The sequence below is a fragment of the Falco cherrug genome, chromosome 10 (genome assembly GCF_023634085.1).
Source record: "Falco cherrug isolate bFalChe1 chromosome 10, bFalChe1.pri, whole genome shotgun sequence".
Taxonomy (NCBI): domain Eukaryota; kingdom Metazoa; phylum Chordata; class Aves; order Falconiformes; family Falconidae; genus Falco; species Falco cherrug.
Genome location: NC_073706.1, coordinates 9424437 through 9444815, shown reverse-complemented (window position 1 = coordinate 9444815; position 20379 = coordinate 9424437). Strand labels below are relative to the sequence as shown.

The 20379-nt window shown below is 40.3% G+C and overlaps 1 long non-coding RNA gene across 1 annotated transcript; it reads right to left on the bottom strand.

Annotated features, from left to right (window-relative positions):
• Positions 1–10443: 10443 nt before the first annotated feature.
• On the bottom strand, positions 10444–16106 carry LOC129737018 (uncharacterized). Its single transcript, XR_008734318.1, has 3 exons — positions 14682–16106; positions 13907–14013; positions 10444–13795 (listed from the first exon to the last, which is right to left on the bottom strand). It is a non-coding gene; the product is annotated as an uncharacterized LOC129737018 (long non-coding RNA).
• Between the last annotated feature and the right edge of the window lie 4273 nt (positions 16107–20379).

Here is a 20379-nt window from a genome sequence, read left to right as displayed (position 1 = left end):
CCTCAGATACATACGCTTTATGCAACAGAGCTGTTTACTTTATTTGTAAACCCTTCCAAATACTGTCCAAAGTTCATTCTTTGTTTAAGGTAAGAATGTAATTACATGGCCTGAAATGCAATAGAAGTAATAAAGTTAGGATTCACTAGAGAAAGACAATTTGGAATTAAGAAAAAGCAATTTAAACAATCTTAATGCCTCTCCTCCCTCCCCTCCTTCTTAATGACTCTCGTCCCCTTAAGAAACCTTTGAAGTAAGCCAAAAAGCACGAGCGAGTCTGTTTAAAGGTCATGTGTATCTGCTCCGTTTCCCCTTGGTGCAATATGCCTTTGATAATCCCAGGAGTATACACTGTTGTTTTACGTTTTCATCCAAGTTTCATTTTTAGGGAAGACACAGCAACGTCTAAGCTTTATATGCAACCTTTGATATGCATTTAATATTGTTAATTATGCTCTTGATCAGACTTTAAAGAGCAAAGCCTATCAATGGAAGTTCAATGGAGATTTATTTGCAAGCACAAAGCGTTCTTACAGAGAAATAAAATCAGGGAAATAGGAAGGCATATTGAATATAGGCACTCCTTCTGCAAAGATAAATGATTTAGTAATGAATAGATTCTTCAGGCCATAAAAAATCCATTTATTTTCTTTTGAATTTCAACTAGAGGTCTTGCACTTTCCCACTCAGTTATAATCAGTTAAAATTAGAATACAGAGAAGGAAACCAGTCTGCCTGTAAACTGCAGGCCAGACAACAACCAAAATGTATAATAACAGAAGTAAAATTAACAGACATTTTAAAAGAGACAGTATTTCCACAGAAAGGTACTTGTTTATTACGGTTCAACACGGAATGAAGATGTGATCTAAAACACACACCGCTTTTACAAATTATCTGCCTCATAACAACATGCTGCCAGATTTTAGTCAACTCATTAAAATGAAGGATCCACTTGACCTCTTCTGTAATTGTGGAAATGAACCAGAAATATGATTAGTCCAATAACTTCATGGGTTGCTCCATGCTAAGCTTGCCTTATCAAGGAATCTGTTCTTGTAGCAGAGTGAACGCGCTGAGTGCTGACTCCTGCTTCACTCGCGTTTTCCTGTGGTTTATCTGCACGGGAAGGAGAAAGCTGACACACACCCAGCTGTGGAGCACCACAGCCTCCCCTTGCTTTCTGCCATGCTCCATCCCTTGTTTTCAGAGGTGATGGACACATCGGAAGGGTAGACATGGGAGCTTGTCCAGCTTGTAGCCTCACGACAGGGATTTCTGGCCCCAGGACCAGTGACTTGCTGATGGCCAGGTGGCTGCTCAAAGGCAGAGCCCCTTGGCAGGTCTGTTGGGACAGTTCTGTGGCCCAAAAGCTAAACAGCCTGGACAAGCAAAATGGCCTTGTTAGGACTGAAACGGGATTGACTCAGTGGCTAGATTGAAAATATGCTAAGCAGTGATCAGCTACTGTGGCAGCACCATCTCCCCTTCCACCTCCCATTTCTGTGGTTCCCAGGGTCTGGCTGAATGAGAGATATAATTATTATTATTTTTTTAATATGTACCGGAAGCAGGTCCACTATTGCTACTTTTGGGCCCACAGGGACTTTTACTACTGAAAATGTCCCGCTGAGGCCAATACCAGAGCTATTTGCATGAAACAAGGGAGAGAGATTGGAGAAACGTAAAGAGAACTGGCTGTTTAATTTTTGTGTTAAATGTAGCCTTCATATTTCAGCATTAATGTGGGTAAATGTGTCAGGAGTTGGGTAAATGTGTTGAAATTAACTGGATGATTACAGAACAGTGAGATGGGAGCGAGTTCTGCAATAGCTCCATTCCCAACACTGCTGCTGTTTCTCCTTGGCATAAAGAGATAAAATACATTTGCTTCCTGGTCCAGCCAGACCTTACCACCTCCTGTCTGCTCCGATTGCTGAATTTACCACACTATTTTCATTAGCAAATACAATTTTCTGTAAAACAACCTTCTGAACACCAGGGTGGACCAGGAATTAACAGGTGCTGAGATTTCCACGTGGCAGTGGTCAGGCAGAGGGCTGGAAGCGATGGCTGGATCTGCCCGTCCAGGCTCAGTCTTCCTTGCTCACCTTCAGTCTCTGAGTGTGCAGTAAAGTCAAGTGAAGGGACTCTCTGCTGTAAATGCCAGACTGACAATTCCAGTGCTGTTCAACAAACACAATTCAGGCAAAAAGGACTAGGGTTTGATCTTCAAAGTATTTTTCTAACTTACTGCCTGTAAAAGTTATGAACAGTTGTACGATGCTTTGAAAACATAGGTTTTAGCACTTTTGTCTGTGCGAATTAATCACTGGAAAAGTCTGTATCCCAATCAACTACCCTGAAACACTGAAATTTCTGTATCTCATTTCTCTAACAATAATCCATATAGTTTAGAAATTATAATAGAAACAGAAATAGAAGGGAATAGAAATCAGCTTGAATACAGGCTAAGTAAAAATTTCAGTCCTGATTTTATCCCACTATTGTTTTCTCTGTCCTCATGCTGCACATCAGAGCTGTGAGTGAGCTTCATCCCCGAACAGGGACTGCATTGGGCACACATATGGAAGCTGAGAGCTGCAGGAGGCATCCTGCTTGTTTATTACAGCTGTGCTTGAAAAACACATTCAAGCCAAAAGGATAGCCGGGTTTGATCCATACTTATTATCTATAGTTTGACCCATGGAATTTCTGTATATCCTGAAGCCCAGGAATTTTAATCTAACAGTTTACATGTTTAAAGACAAGAGCTTTTGGTTACACATTGTAGCTGCTCAGTCGATGACTATAAATCTAAGCAAATTGCTAAAGACTGAAACTCCAGAAGGCAGGAGGAATGATGCAAACAGAAGGTCCTGTTCTGACTCAGTCACTTACCAACTTGTGTTACATTTTTATTGCAGGTCAAAAGTCGACAGAGTATGCAAATTTTTTTAAAAAAAGGTTCTTGTTTTGGAAAAATACACCATTTTAGTATTTATAATTACACACTAAGGGGCTTTTATGCTCAGCCTCATTTATCTTGGATTTTTGCATAATTTGAACTAAAAGTGGCAATATGTGTAGAGCTCATTTATTCAAATTATACAGGGTTAGTGTTTTCCCTCTCTTGAACATGGTGTGCATTTTGGGATAAGTGCCAGATTCAAGGAGGGAGGAGGAGTATAAAAAGAAGAGACTGGAAAAAGACTACAGAGATACTTGTTCCACTTTTAAAATGTCTTCCAAACCTTCATGAAAAATTAGATGTGTAAGTTAAATCCCATTTCCTTTGTAAGACAAATATATTCTCTGCAGATCTCTATAAATCCAACTGACATTTGCAGTATTACTCATGCCATCTAAGGTGTACAGAAAATTGCTGTTCTCACCCATGTAATTTAATAGAAGGTGGCTTTTCTGCGTCCTCAGACACCAAGTCTTCCCTTTTCACTTGCCATTCTTTAAACTGACATATGTCAAATATATTAGCTTAAGAATTGACTTACCTTGGCTGTGTGCAGGATGTTACAGATTAAGGATTACTCACTGGGCATCCTGTTGTAAATAATGTTGTGAATAGATCTTATCACCCATCACAATCCAGGCAAAACATGTTTACAGTGTGGTTATCCAGTAAATGAAGTGTTTTGTATTCAGTTTTGTGCTATACTAATGAACACTTAACATGGTTCAAATTAAAGGTATGAAATGCCTGCTGAACTAAGATCTCCAGTGCAGCAGAATTACTGTGCTGGGCAAGACGGTGTCAGTCCTTGAAGGATGGTGGTACAGGGCAGTCTTTAAGAGATTTAATTATACACCAGCCTAACGATTGTAGCTTGTATTGTTCTGTCCTCTCATGTTCAAAATGTGATTTTCCCTACCATCCTGTGGGTTTACTTGGGGGGGGACTTATGCACAAATACATCTATTAGGCGAACTGAAATGAAAATGTGCGTTTGCCAGGAGCACTCTGGCAGCTCACCGCTCAGCGAGAAGCGGGTTCTTCACTCCCAAACGCAAACTGGGTGCAGAACATTTTAATATATTTGGAGACCTTAATGATCTTACACTAAAGTGAATTTGCCATGTTCTCCACTGGTGTAAATCAACATTCACCCATTAAGTGCAGCGTGATTTTAAGCCAACATGACGATCTACTTTGAAACTCATAAAAAAAGCACATCCCATCAGCACATAAAAGAGGACTTGTGCTTCTGTGGACACAACGCAGGTTTCATAAATGGAGTCATTTTTGTGAGCCTAAATTTCCAAAATATGCTTCTGTAAGCAGGGACAGATGCAGTCCAGATGTGAGCTGGACATTTAAGCATCGTTCCTCCCTTCCTTGCCCGCAGTCACCGCAGCTCATGGGGCCAGGAGACACATGCTCCTCACCACCGTGCCCTGGGCCAGCAGTGGCTGTGGCTCCCGAAGGGGCTGCTCCAGCCAGGGCTCACCGGAGCCCGACCCAGCTGTGCCTTGGCCAGGAGACAGCCCTGTCCCACCACCACCACCGCCACCACCGAGTGAGTCTTCAGGCTTCCCTGGTAGCTCTGCATCCCACTCCTTTCCCAGAGACCTGCCCCTATCCACAGTCCTGCTCCCATTCCCAGGTCTGTGCTGGTGACTGAATTCGCCTTGAAATACAAAGTGTAATTGTCACTGCTGTGGTTTTTATGCAAAACGGTAATTTCCAAGCTTTCAGCTTGCGATTCCTGTTCTGGGTTTGCATGCCTATTTCCTTCTGCACTTCCAGGTCGTGAACCCAGCTGGGTCACAAGCTCATCTTTGGGAACTGCTGATTTAAGGTATCCACAGAACTCCTGTTGCCAAGCTTCGGTGAAGTGCTGCGATTAGTAGGATTTATTTTTCTTTTCTAATAATACATTTGTTATGGAAAGAACTGAAGTTGATCTTCCATTCCTTAGGAAACAAAGATGCACTGTTCCTTTTGTAATGAGATGGCCTGGAGGAATGGGTAAGAGGGGAAAAAAAGAAAAGCAGACATCCACTTTTTAAGACATCAAGCACTAAATTGTGCTGTACAGAAAATCTTTTAACAGCTCCTGCTATGCTTGTTCTATCTCCATGATGGGCCATGTTGTTGCCCCAAGGAAATCTGTAGAAAACTCCCATTAGAAAGTTGCTTTAGTGCTGCTGAAGGGCAAGTGCTGTACCTATCCGTGTTATGTTTTGAACCATTCTTTCTCTGCGGCTTGAAAAAGAGCGTCACTGCATCCACATGTAAAATATGAACTCCCAGTGATACTCTTCCCAAATGCTAATGCACAGCTGTGGAGTTTGGATATTCCAGAGCTGACTCATTCTGCAACACAGCAGATTCACAGAGATGAAGTGGAGGAGGGGCAGTGCAAAATAGCTCTTTCAGGAATTAAAAGAACTCCTAAACCCCAAAGTATTACTATTCCATTACAGTATTTCTTTCATTGAAAAGTTTGGGTTTTAATGACCCCTAACTGATTTTTTTTTTGGCTTTGCTTTGTTTCAGCATAAAATCTATGTCACTCCAGCGCAGCCTGCCACTCTTTTGTCTGATGTTACAAACAAATCCAGCCAAACATTAAGATTCATAAGGGGGATGGGGGGGAAAGCACAGCTTCTTAAAGCCACATCAAGTACGTTAGAGACAAAACATTTAATTTAAATGGTAGAAACTAACACAAAACAGCTTCAAACCTAGTAAGCAGAGTTAGCTAAGTAGAAACACATGTTCTTTTGACATTTGTTTTCATGACAATTAGAAGCAACTAGTTTTCAGCTAACATTCTTGTTCATCCCTTTGAGGCTTTGGCTAATACATTAATTCAGAATTACTGCAGAACAGGTGCCGATTAGAACATGCAACTTCATAGTATGTAAGGCAAATAAGCCAAGTCTGGTTCAGGCACGTACATAACCATATATTCAATGAGTCAAGCAAATAAGGAACACAAAACGCTTTCATTTTTATGTTGCTTTGACCTCAGTGTATGTTTTGTTCCCATGTGTTTTGCATGCTCTGATCACCCTGATCACATGCATGTGTCTCATTCACTTGCGGAGCATATAGTTTCTTCCCCCCATTTGAAGACAAAGCCCTGTGACAGCTTGCAAAGACAAGAACAGGTTTTTAACTTGGTATCATTAGCTGGTTGGGTTTGGTTGCAACAGTTTTAATGTCAGCCCAGAGCCACTGAGAGGATTAACTTGTCAATAGGCTCTTCCTACCTTTTTTTTTTTCTTCTTTTTTTTCTTTGTCTTAGCCAAGAAGCGAATCCTCACTTTATTGAAGTCAGTGGAAGGTTTCAGACTGATTCCAACAGGGACAAGATTTCACATGCAGTCAGAGACACAGCTGAGGTTTCAAAAGGGCAGATGGGTTTGACATGCCCTGCTGACTGCAGGGAGGTGACCGGGGACAGGGAGCCATGCCCTCTTGGGTAAGGAGGTACATAACTCTCAGGCTTCTGTTCTGGGATGACTATGAAAAGTTCAAAAGAACCAAAATTGCCTCAAAGCTGTTCAGCTACGGGCCAGTCTGAAATTTGTTGCTTCAGGAATTAAGGACCACAGTCTGGCCAAGGCCAGGCTGCTTTTCTCACAAATAAGGGTGGAACTAGTTTGAGGAGACAAGGGGAGAGCAGCGAATGATTTGGCTTGCTATACTCCCGGGTGCCTAAAACAGATAGGAATGACACTGCCAGCAGAAATGTCAGCACATTCACACCCCAGTCCCTCCTGGGGTTGAGCGGCATCGAAGTGCCTTCTTTCCCTTTGGTCTGGCACAGGTGCAGTCCTACGGACTATTTTCCCTGTTTTGCATCGCATTCCTTCCTATCACCGTTGGCAACTGTGTGCCTTATTGATGCTGGTATTGGTCCTAAGCGGCGTGACTTGGTAAGAGGTCTAACAGAATTAGCAGGTTGTGTCCCAGAGCACATGAAACAGGGAGACATCACTGGGAACATTAATAGAAACTATATTAGCACATCTGAATCCGATTTTCAGATGAGCTATGAGAACTAGAAGCACACACTGCTGTTGCTCTCAAGGGATTTGTCTTAGGTGAGATTTTCAAGAAATCCAAGTGACCTATTATTGTTGGCCAATTAATAATTGTTTACTTTGTGTTTGTTTAAGCACGTTTATCATGCTACTGAAAGACAGGAGTAATCTTAAAAGTCTTGCTAATAAATTAGGAAATGCAGAAGCACCACGCCCTGTACTTGATTGACTTCAGCCATACAATGGTTTGGTGCATGATGAAGAACACAGATGGTGTCATATGACAAACCCTTTATGGATCTAGGCAGCAGTAAACATATATATGTGACCTTGGCCCTCAGGAAAGACCAACAAAAAGCTTGGCTCTCTGATCCTGAAATCTTCAAAATACGATTTCAGCATCCATATACGCTCTTGGCATGCAAGCATCTGTATATGCAGAGCTGGGTTTTCTCCCATATAGCACAAAAATATTCCAGAAGGACGTCACAGTCCTCCCAGTATTGCTGTCTATATGGCAGGGCTCCTGCCAGTGCAGCAGGTGGGTGCGGACTGCAGCCCTCCTCAGTTCCCACTGATGCCACTGCAAACCCAGCAGATCAGGTCGTTTGTGCTGGGGTCAGCCGCTGCTGTGCCTCAGATAGAGCTGTACGTTTGCAGTGGTGTGCATAAATTTTAATACTAGTACAGTTTTAATACAACTACGTTAATGAATTTCACTTTGTGCGATAAAATAGGTAAACCCTTAGTAGGAATATGGGACTAACTTTTTGTTAATACTGTTGCTTACACAGAGCAAACAGACTGCAGAACAAGTGAGATTAAGACAATTGGTTTAATAGACTTCAGAAATAAGTGACATTAAATCAGTGTCATAAACTGATTATGCAGGAATGGTTTCACAGGCAGCGAAGGTTTTCCTGTTCAGGCTGTATCAGGACTCCAGTGCTTGCTCACCCTCTGACCTGATCGACTCTCACACACTGTTAAAATGTTTTTCATTTTCCTTTTCTTTCTTTGTTCTCGCTTCTCCACAATAATGTATACACGTATGCATTATATATATTTTGTATTTAAATACAGCAGTACTTTTTCACTTCTAGGACAAGAGAAGAGTGTGGTACTGCCCAGACAAGCTGTATTTGTCCTGGGAGGGGTTCACTGCTCTAAGTGGCGCAGTACAGCGACACGGCAGACCATGTCTCCATCGTACGGACTTGGTCCAAGGTGTGGCAGGAAGCAGAAGTAGCTCAGCGGGTGCTGCCTCCCCAGCTGCATCCAGCCAGCACACTGCATGCTCCCGGCCACAAAACGCTGTCATTGCCATGAAATATCAAGCTGATCCTACCTTACTCTGCTTGTCAGAGTCCCAGCAACAGTTTTTGCAACAACAGGGTGTTCATATCAAAATCAAATTACTTTGATGATCTTTACCTCCAGTTGGGTCTGGCCTGGTGTAATCTCACTAGGAAGAGTGCTGGTTAGACCAGTAGAGAATCTGTCCCTTAATTCCAATTTGCTAAACCTCCAAAACGCTTCAGAATCAGCCAGAGTGAATGCTGGTATACATAAATGCTACCATTATTACTGTTAAATTATGCCTTTTACCTGATGATCCCAAGTATTTTATCAACAAAGAACGAGGCCTCACAACATCACTGTAATCTCATAAATAACCGAGATAAGAGAATGCAAGAGAATAGAAGGAGCTTTACACCAACTCCATGCTTTTTAACAAGCTGTAATAAATTGTGCATCACTGGGTGCAAAAACACTACATAAATGCCCCTTCTTTGCTAATGCTATATTTTGTGCATATGATTCTGATTTAATGTCACTTATTTCTGAAGTCTATTAAACCAATTGTCTTAATCTCACTTATTCTGCAGTCTATTTACTCTGTGTAGCAACAGTATTAAAAAAAATCCCTCTATAAACACATGCCAGCTGGAGCAAGCAACACAAGAACTGAGAAGGGTGACCCACATGTGCAGCATTAACCATATTCTTTTTATTAGAAACATTTTGTCTGGTCCCTCTCAGGAATGCCTCCTCCTGGATGCCCTGCTCTCTCCTGCCCTGCGCAGAGCCAGCAGCTGCGGCAAATCAGGCAGTTTTCATCATGCTCCCCACCCCATGGGGAAGTGGAAATTTCTCTTCCCCTCCCCTTTTCTCTCTGTTCAGCCGGAGGTGATAATCCCTACGGAATGCAGCATTTAGCACTTGTCAGGTATATGGTAATTGCTACATTCCCAGGGGATTAAATCCGTGGAATCTAATTACAGTGGACTGAAACCTCCCTATAAGAGAGGAGCTCTGCTGTATAAGAGGAGTGAAAGTCTGTGTCAGAGTAACAGGGGACTGGGGGAAGGTGAGTGAGGCCTTTGCCTTTTCCCTACTCAACGCAAGCAACGCCGAGCTCCTGCCTGCCCTTTTTGGAGACTGCTCCATGGGAAAGGCTCTGGGTAGCACTGAGCTCTGGCTGCAATTCCCGCAAAGGTCTGCGAGTCCCTGGTGGTGGTAGACTCCTGTCAGGGTCTGAAAGTCCCTGTTAATCCGGGCTTCATCTCACGGCTATAGAAATGCTTGGAGAATGAAGGCTAAGGTCTGTTTTGCCCTAGGTAGGAGCACAGGGCCAGGCTGGTACCAGCCAGGCCGGAGTGGGATGGGGTGGAGAGGCAGAATCAGCCCCTCAGCAGCAGGTGTCCTATGAAGGCACCTCACAGCTTCCCTTGGACGGTTTTCCAGGTGGCCCTAATGGCTACAAGCTTTTTTATTTCTCCTTAAATATACCTATCATGATCGCTTTTATCTCTACTTGTTTTCATAACAGCTCTGGGTTATGCTTAACTAAACTCCTGCTTAATTGCATGTCCTCTTGCATGCGTTTACCCCTGCATTGCAGGTGGGCAGTAGCTCTTAGGTTTGGCCTTGCTAGTGAGGTTTTTCATTCCTTGAATAGTGTGGATGCAATCCAAACCCCAGTGAAGTCAATTGGAATTTTACAATTGACTCCTAAGCCTTGATCAAATACAGTTTTACTAAATCTGATGGCAGTATACACCCAGAAACGTACCCGTATACACTCACCTATGTATGTCCATAAAAATTGTTATTATGGATAGTCTAAAACAGCCCCAGTTGCTACTAATGTATTATTGAGAAGCATTGAAGTTCATTTCAATTTGAAGTCAGCGGAGCATATGGCAGAGGAGGAAAAGAAAATTCAAAAGTACGTAATACAAATATGCTGATATATAGATGATACTGGAAGAAAATGAAGGAGACAGGAAGAGGTTTGTTTATAAGAGGAAAGACCTCTCTGCATATACAAAGATGAAGTGCGTTATGTCAAGATACTAAGTAAGAGTTTTGCTCTGTTTTATTTAGAAAATAAAAAGAACAGATGCTCTGCAAACTTGTCTACACAAGCTTTTTTTTTTTTAAATCAGTTTTCCAGTGGATAATTATATTCAGACAGTAAAAAAATATGTATAACACTTGATACCTCAAATCAAAACCCTTTGCAATTTTGTGTCTGCCTGTTCTAAGGGCTCCATCTTTGATTACGCACTCTCATCTTGATACATGAGCTTCAGGGAGATGAGTTTCTCTGTTCAAATGTACACACCTGCAGACTCTGTAACTGACAAAACACAAGTGGCGAGATTTAAAAAAGTTACCGCCTATCTGCACTACTTGTACAATACTACCAAGACTGTCGCCCAACAACAGCGTTAGAAACAAAGTCATAAGATTGACTTTCCAAAGCCTTAAGTTTTAAAACTAGTTTTCATTTTATTTGTTTGTGATTTTTGAGACTTTATGTATTCTCAGTTCATATTTTCAAGTTTTTGTTTTCATTCAGAAAGACTAAAAGCAATAAAGGAATAACTTTGAGAAAGTACTTACAGTTCTCATGGAAACACATAAGAATGTTTTTGCCTCCCAGAACTGAATCTTAAAAAAAACCAAAACCAATTACTGTAAGGCTTAGTGATGTTGCTAGAGTTGACACACTATGCAAAACATCACTTCTGTTGTCCTTGAATTATTATTTATAAAATAAAGAAACGTACAAACAGTTCTGCAATGAAAATATTAAAAAGAAGTTGTATAATATATTTAAAATTTTATAGGAAAACTTGTGCTGAGAATTAGGAGACCTGGCTACATTACTAGCTCAGCCACTGCATTTACGTATGACTCAATTTCATCAGTCCTTTGCATCTTCAGTTTCTGCATATACGAAGTTGACTTGTAATGCTTAACAAATGAATCCTTATAAAAGTGCTCTGAAATTCTTGGGTGGAAGTCATATACATGTGTAGAGTATTAATGCGTATTATTAATGCTATGACTAAGAAGCATGCATAATTAGAATGTGGAAACATAACTGGACAGTATGTATATAGCCTATTATAGGCATCTCTCCAGCAGGGGAATTATTTCTAACTATGCCACTGATTTATTTTCTCATTTTGGGCTAAATTATATCTGATGCTGATAGTTTGCTCAAAAATGAATAAGGAATACTAATTCCTCCTATTCTTTCCGGAAATGCTTTTCTTCTGATTTGGGAAATGTTGAGCATTTAAGTCACCGTGATCACAGTTAAACATTAGTACCAATGAAATATTCATATGAGAAATGGACTGATAAAATAATTCTTTATTCACTTATTCATAAATCACCAATAAAAATTATTGACCCTGGCATACCTATCAGCTAAGCAGCACAAATAATTTTACATCTGTTTGCTCCATCGTCTTTTTGAAATTTTGTTCAATCTTTCTTTATTTTGCCTGTGTATATTTGGAACAGCATTTTCATACAGAGTCGTGTCCTTTCGTGGTTTCTATTTTCATATTTTTTCTTTTGTATTTTCCTGTGATCACCCTCCGTTACAGCATACAATAATTTTAGACAGGAGGATGCTTGGAAAACAAAGATGCTCATTCAAACCCAGGCAGAAAAGCAAAAGCGTGTTACAATGCAATCTCCATTAGTCCACAACTGACAAATTACATTGCAGTCACCTAAAATTCCCTCTGCTATTGCATTAAATTTTTGCATGTTATTTACGAGCTGTTGCATTTGACTCCCGAAGTGGCTACACTTCCCTCGATAAAAAATTAACTGTACAGTTTTTTAAAAACTCATTAAGTTAGCTCACGTTTAATTTAATCTTTGGGCAGAGTTTGACTGGGTGTAAAAAGCAAGGGAGGAGTTGAAGAGTTAGCCCAATATCTGCAAAGTGTGAAGTGTGGCTTTGTCATGAAAAATGCCTGTGTAAACCGAGAAAAGGCTCTTTGAGAAAAGGCTCTTTGTGGTGATGCCTGTCGGTTAACATAAAATCATGTGTCCTAGAGAGCCGGCTGCGGGGGAAGCGTTAAATGTGGCTGGCACAGCGGGGAATGGACCACAGGTGAGAAGAATGATCTGATGGACTGAATAAAGAGTCCAGAGGTGTTTCTGTTTGATGATGGGGCATTGTGCTTGCAGGAGGTATATCAGCTGCTGCTGTAAACCTGCAGAAGGAGCCAGGAGAGCAGGAGATGGCCAGTGCTGCCAGCAGGAAGCTGGGTGGTGCCTGATGGCATCACCGGAGCTTTTTGAGGAAGGTGGCGAGATGAAAAGACACACACCACTTTCTCTCCAGCAGCCTGCTTCTGTTCTGCAGGCCAAATCTTCCCCCTCACCTGGGTATAAAGTTTTAGCATGTTATCAGTATCCCCCTTGCTTGCTTGTAGGCCACGTGCAGCCCCAGCCTGGTCCTCTTGGCATTGCCCAGGTTCGTGCTGTGCGTGCTGGTCTCTGCCTTGCTGGTCACCCAGCCCCTTCCCAGGCGGATCATAGTGCTTCTTGCAGCTGTTCTGGTTTATGGACCTGTTCCTCCGATAGTTATTGACATGACTCGCTCTGCTTCCCAGGTAAGAGATTCGGTGTTCTCAGCTCCACACACACAAAAACCTATTCCATACTGCTCTTCTGCCAGAAGCCATAGATTTTATCTGCTGATTTGGGGATGTTCAAATTACAGCAAGTCCATTAAAAACTTGCAGTGAAACAGGCACTGAAACCCATTCGTGACACTGATGCCATGTTTAACCTGTGCCCTTACCCCTGCAATCTCCGCAGGGGCCAAATCACAGCAGTGAGTAGTTTTTTGTATGTTTCTATGAACTTGTGCATATTTTTCCACGAGTTAGAATTTATTGTAAGGAAGACTAATAATCAGTAACTTTGCATATCCTCACTAATTATTTTTTTTCTAGTAACTGCACATTATTCAAAATAGTGGGCGTTTTTCAGCCAAATAAAAAAAAGGGAAAAACACATTCTGCAAAATGATCATATGACCTTGTCAGAAAACTTTTCTCCAAGCGTCCTATCTTCATAATTTTATTAACCACTAAGCTATTGCATTTGGTGTGTGTTTGATTTTATTTTGTTCAATCTGAGTCATAATGTTTATGCAATAACAGCCACAGAGCCTACTAGTGAAAACCAATTGCATGTGAATCCAACACAGATTAATTCTGATTGAAAATTGTTGCCTATTGATGAGACTGGCCTATTAATTTAGTGGCTCCAGCTGCATGAGTCTCTACACCTGAGAGCCCTCAGTGGTAGTGGCGATGAGTGAATCCCATGGAGGTGAGCTGGGGGGATATGGTGATTCAGTCTCTCTCTCCAGAGCTGTTGTTTTCAGCTCAAAACTGAGCTTCTGGCTGTGTTTGAATGGTCAGGGTATCTTAGGAGACGTTTCCTCCTTGCTCTGTTTTAAGAGAAAGACCTTTATTTCTCAGGGTTGTGAAGTTTTAATAAATACTAGATTCTTACTTTTCTTCCCTGAGGATTAGTGTTAACTCAAGCAGTAATCTAATACCTGATTACAGATGACTGGAAAGTGTGACCCAAAATCTTGAGCTTGATTGCCAGTAAAATTTGGAGCAGTCCCACCTCAAATGTATACTTTGTCTTCTTGGCAAAACACTGTGAACAGAAGTATATTTCTGATTAATATTGGAAGCACGTATAGATGAAATTACCAACTGTCTACACACATAAAATGAATTTGCTAACTATGAAATTAGCAGTTTGCTACTGAGCTCAGGGTTGCTGCGGATTCAGAAGGCAAAATACACAGCAAACCTTGGTTTAGTCCTCAAACTCATTTACATTAAAAATATGCATATGCATGCCTATTGGGAAACATCTTCAGAAGTCGGCAGTTTAGGGCAAATTTGCAATGCAATATGTAATTTATCTTAGCCGGCTGCGAGATGACTGGCCATCGTATGTTTAAATCGCGCAGCTGTGTATTGATGTGTTCCCGCACTCCTTCTCCAGCCGTGCTCTGAGCAGGGAGATAAGAAAGGCATATGGAAAAACGGAAGGGAAGACCCCGCAGTTCTGCCTGGCCCGGCCACACAGGGAACAAATAGCAATTTTTTAATTTTTTTAAAAAATTTTTTTCAAATACTGCACAGACATTGGGACTATGGGTTTTATAGACATTTTAACTTCATAGGGCAGGTTAAAAAAATGCTTTACCTAAACCCTCCCTCAGATACATACTAATGGAAGGGACTGGAGCTTTGTATGCACACAATTAGCAGCGTTTTAAAGGAAAAGTAACACCTGATGAACAAGAAGTGTACCTGTTATTACAGCTGCTTAATGAACTTTGCTCATGGTGACACAGGTGACTTTAATGGAGAGTTGTGCACAGTTAGTTTTAGAAGCATCAAAGTGATGGCACTGTGACGCTGCACTCACAGGTTCTTGTGTTTCTTTCCTGAAGAGCTCACCAATTCCTTCCTCTCATCAAGACAAACTACTGGAATCATTTAGAAAAACGGAACAAAGGATAAATTGCTCTCTGCTATTGCCAAATTGTTCTACGCTGTTGCCAAACTGTAGGACTTCTTTTTATTTAATTGCTTGACACAGTATTCAAAAATATTTTTTGATTTAAATTGAGCAGAGGAGACGGGAGAAAAGGGGGAAGGGAAGAAAGATTTTGTCAAAACATCTGACGTTGTCCATGTAGTGAAAAAGTACAGCATAATGCTGGACTCTGGTTATAAAACCTGTATTTTAGTAGATTAATTTGCTGCCATGTAACTATTGTCAGGCTAAAGAAATAATTTAATAGTATTTGTCTTTTTTTTTTTCCCCTGAAAAAAAACCCACAGCCAGCTATTCTTCCATTATTTCTAGTCACTACGTATAAGTGCTTCGCTAGGAATACTTTATCTCTGTTTGCAGACTGCAGGCTTGTATTTCTGATGATAAATCTGCTGAGACATTGGCTTAGTTATGAGCACAATGCATGGGTAGCTGGATGATATTTCATGTACTGTTTTATATCTAAATTCAGACAATATGACCCTTATGTTCCTAATATTGCCAATTCTGAAAAGCTTTCACAAATGTTAATATTGTACCTGAAATGCAGTTCATGGAAAAAGCAGGAAAACCATGAAGCTGAAAACAGTCCTATCATGAGACAAAAAAAATCTGTATACTTATCTTTAAGTATCTATTGAAGTCCTGTTGCACTTAATTTTTCTTGAAACAATGTTTTGATGGAATTATAATTTACTGTCTTTTTATTGTTAAAAAAAAGAAAAAAGTTCTCCATTCACTTCTGAATGCAGTGTACCTTTCTACTGATAATAATGACTCAGAGCAGTGGGTATTCACAGCTGGAATTATACTAGATGAGGGGTCCTGTTCGTTACAGCAATCTCTGAGCAGGTACAGCAGTTAATTAGTCCCCTAGTGTGAAGTTTGCAATCAGGTGTTGAAGCAGTTTCAGTTACAGTGTTGTGGTGAATCATTTCCTTCTGATGCTTGTGGTGATCAATCATGTGGGGCCCTCTTCTAGATTTTCACACCAGCTTTAAGACAAAAGACGTTCACAAAGAAAAACAAAATATTATCCATCTGGGTACTCAGCATGTATCTCATATCACTTTGATTATTTTCAAACTACAAGGTTATACAAACACTTTACTTTTTTAAAATTTACATATTTGTCTGAAGCAGGCTTCATAAGGAAATGTTACAGAAAAAATATCAGAGTCTGAAATACAAAAACTATATGTATTTTTGAAACGCTGTTTATTTTTTTTTTTTAATTACTGGCCTTCTTTCTAAGCATGAAATATCTAACCAATTTAACACTCAGGAAAAAAGCCTTTTCCAGAGGTAGCTTTTAAACTGCATAGCACGTAAAACTAAATACTTTCTTTTTTTTCTTAAATAAGTGGCAATACAATACAGGCCTGTACTTGTATGACCACGCATATTTCATTACGTACACAGAAAGCACGTATGAAGAATTTTCACCTGCAGCTATTTTGATAGATTGATTTGGATTCAGGAATGCATCCTTGTTTGAGCCCACACTTAAGCATGTGGTTAACAACACGCACAAGGTAGTACTTAAAGTTGGTCACGCACTTAAATGTGGTCTCGAGGAGGGCAGGATTTGAGCATGTGCGAAAGTGATTTCTTGACTTGTGGCCTTTGTCATTGCAACACAAAAAATATGCATGGGGAACGCCAGCCGCACACGCAATTAAGACAGCCTAACCTCCTGTCCTCAGTCATGTTTTAATATATAAAATAATTGCGTGATGATGAAGACCTTCAGCTTTCAGAGGTTTCAGTGGGAATTAAGGATCATCGGAGGTGGTGAAACTAACAATATTTGCATAAAAATGCACATGGGAAAAAGAGAACATCAACTGGGTAATAATATTCCAGATCTATTTTCAGTGTCTTTTTAGCTGACTGGGATGTTCAGGATGGGTTTTGCTCGAAATGTAAATGAACGTGCATTTCCAAAGACACTTTTTTTCTTTACCTGATGGTAATAAATTATGGAAAACAATTTTTAACTTTTCCCTATTGTTTCCTCCATTTTCCAGATCTGTACCCTGGGGTCTGGGAGTATTATTAACTGGGAAGATTGCTTGCTTTCCACTGCTACTTATAATTATAAAACGGTTAAATGAATAAAGAATAAGGAACGTGACCTTGTCACCCTAACTCATGAGTGATTGTCAAGTGAGGTATCCCAATAGGTCAAATACTGAAGTCTTCATTTATTTTTCTCATTTTATCATGAACTAAAAATGGAAATTCTGATCTCCTAAAGCCTGCCACACATTCATACTTTTAAGCATTAGGAAGAAAAGCCTACGCTGCAAGTATATATGTTACAGAAGCGAGACCTAAGGAAATCAGAAGTCATCCTCATTGACTTCAACGGAGGTTTTCCCATGAAGGATTGTAGGATCGGATTCCTGGGTGTTACAAAGGGAGGTTTACTGAAAGTGCTGGGGGTGGGGGAGCTGTTATTGAAAATATAATTAAAGTTGCAACAGTAGTTACTAATGATCAGTTCCGATGAAAGAGGCAAACTATTTGCCAAGTAAATTTGAAGGTCTCTGCTCTCTTCTCAGTTTAATTTCTAACAATAAGGATCCTTCCTGAAAGCAAGAGGAGGGTCGCTCTGGGGGATGGGTGCATTTGCATTTTCGTAAGAGTGGGGGATATCACTGAGGTAGGGAGAGTACAGAATAGCGATTATGTGGAGACACTGGCACTTGCATGTTATTGCCCCTGCTACAGTATTTTGGATAGCTGGATCAATATAACATTGGCTGTCCTTGCAAAACACAACAGGTCAATAAATAAATTTGTCAGCATTTTTCTAGCTTGCCGTGCTGGGAAATAATACAGGTTACTAAAGAATTGTCACCTTTGATTTATAAAGCTAATTAAATGTAGGTGGTTTGATTTCTCTCAAATCATTTAGCAAATTAAAAGATACAGGAAAAGAAAATTCTACAAGTGAACCAGAGAAATACAGTACATGCAACTACTTCTCAGCTTATGGAGACATCTGACCTTGATTACAACTGCTTTTTAACACAGTGCTTTAGTGTTGCTTACCCTTTGTCTATTGACAGGATATGATATTCAAAATAAATCTGCAATGAAGCAGTTTCAAATTAGCATTTAAGATCCTAGGCATTCATTCCAACTTAAGTCTTGGGGCAACAGATATTTTCCCTAGTGATTTCCTGCTTTTGCAGTACTTACTATTTTTTATTGCTTTGCATGATATTATATTAATAATAGTTGAGTTTATTCATTTCATTAGGATTCATTTCATGTGCAAACTGGCTTTACTCTTGTATTAACAAATACTTCCGTTCAAGACACCACCCTTAGAGCAGACTTTGGAAATATTACACATTATTTTGTCCTCTTCTGTTATAAATGAGTGGTTCCTGCAAACTAAAGGAGCAGTTTCAGGGTTTTTTCTTTAAATCATGGACTTTTTCTAATCAATTTTGGCTTGTAGACAATGAGGGAGTCCCAGACGTGAATCTCTAATACGCAATCTGATTAGGATGCCTTTGTTTCCTTTTGTAAAAAATCTTGGATTAAGGCTGCCTGCATCTGACTGCAGTGGCCCAAACCGTGCTCTCAGTGACACTGTGCAGCCTTTCTCTAGAAGACAGAGCCTGGCTGGTACTTCCTGAATACTGTGGGATGAAAGGGGGTTTGGATTGATTCCATCCTAAAATAAACCTACACAATGAATGGGGGGAAATGAAGCTGACTCATTAATGGAAATTTCCCATATTTCCCCTTGGGATTTTGCATTGGGGATGATAGGTACTGTCTCCGAAGCCATGAGCTGATAAATTCCTCACAGCCAGTGGCTCCCTAATCCACTCAGCCCTTCCTTGGCCATGAAGAGCTAATCTGGGGCTGACACTTTTCTGTCTGGGACATCCTGGACAGAAAGACATAGACATGCGCTGTGTAATGGCATGTAGAATAAACCTGGTAGATCTGGGATGCACCAAACACACTGCATGTGTGTGAATCAACCATGCATCGCATGCTCAATAAATCCAACATTTCCAAGAAAATGGTACAACATCTACGTATCTGCCACACAGATACTGGGAATTTGGGTTATGTGAACATTCACCTGACGCTACTGCACAAAAATTCTAACTGTGCTGCCCTTTTAGCCAGAAATTCCAGAAGGGCAAATCCAGCCCTTGAATTTTTCTTGAACAAAGAAGAAAAGGACAAAAATTACTTTTCCCTTGTTGGTGACAGAAAAGGACATGCACGCAAATATCTAAGCATGGAGTAGCCCCAGCTAATCCCACTGTACTGCATCTTCCCGTTCTGTTCCTCCTTTGGCTAATTACTGACAGATCCATGGTTTTGGTTCATTAGAAGATGTCATATGGCTGTTGTGTAGTATTCTTTAAAGGTTTTATACACTTGGCTGTGTCTCATACTTGTAATATCTTGGGGGAAACACTCTGCCTTTCCAAGCCTCTGTTTCTCCATGTATAATATGGGTACGGTGATGCTTTCCACTATTTGTAAAGTATTTGTACCAGTACGCATCAGTGGTTCTCTTGTTCTTACAGCCATCTATGACTTTTAATTAAATTGTGGGCGGTTTTAAGTAAGACTTGTGCTACCTATGCAGATTGTGCCTCTGTAAGTCACTCACTCCTACACAAAAGATTTTTTGAAAGCTCCACAAAACTCATGTTACCTTTGACCTATCTTGTTTCTAAGACGCGAGACATGAAAGTCTAGGATGTTAACATAGTACATGACCCTCTCTGAGCTACCTTCAGAAATCTCATATAGTCACAGTTATCTTCAAAAAGTCTTTTTCCTCCCTTGAAAAATGATCAAGTAGAAACAAAGTCTGTTAAGATGACAAATACTTCTTACTGAGAATAATTTAAATCAATGAAAATATTTACAAAATTAAGTAGTAGGTGAGTATAGTGAGTCTTTTGACTTTGTGTAACTCATTATTATATTAAATACAAGGCATACTGTTACAACATATCCATTATCATTCACTGTGTGGCTTCTTGTTCAAAGCAGTTAATGCAGTTATGAACCTTTAAAAGGGATTAGTGACTTTCCTGCCTGAGAAAAGAATTCTTTTCCCTTTATTTTACAAATTGTGATTTTATTTTCAAAGCTGAAACAAAGGAAAGGCTGTGCTCTGGCAAGGAGATGCACTGCTTAAGGCTGACAGCTGGAGTACTGTATATAGGATGGCAGTTCTTGATTTGTCAGCATGTTGCTAGGGGTAGGGAAACTGAGACTATAGTAAAATGCCTATTGAGATATTCCTGTATCTCATGGTACATATGCACACTCGCTCTTTCCCTCGTCTATCTATATTCACTGCAACTTCGAAAAGAAAAAAAAATATCCTTTTGACAAACCCAGAAAGACACATCCTGCGTTTCCTTTCTTCTCTTTGCCTCTGTGCACAGG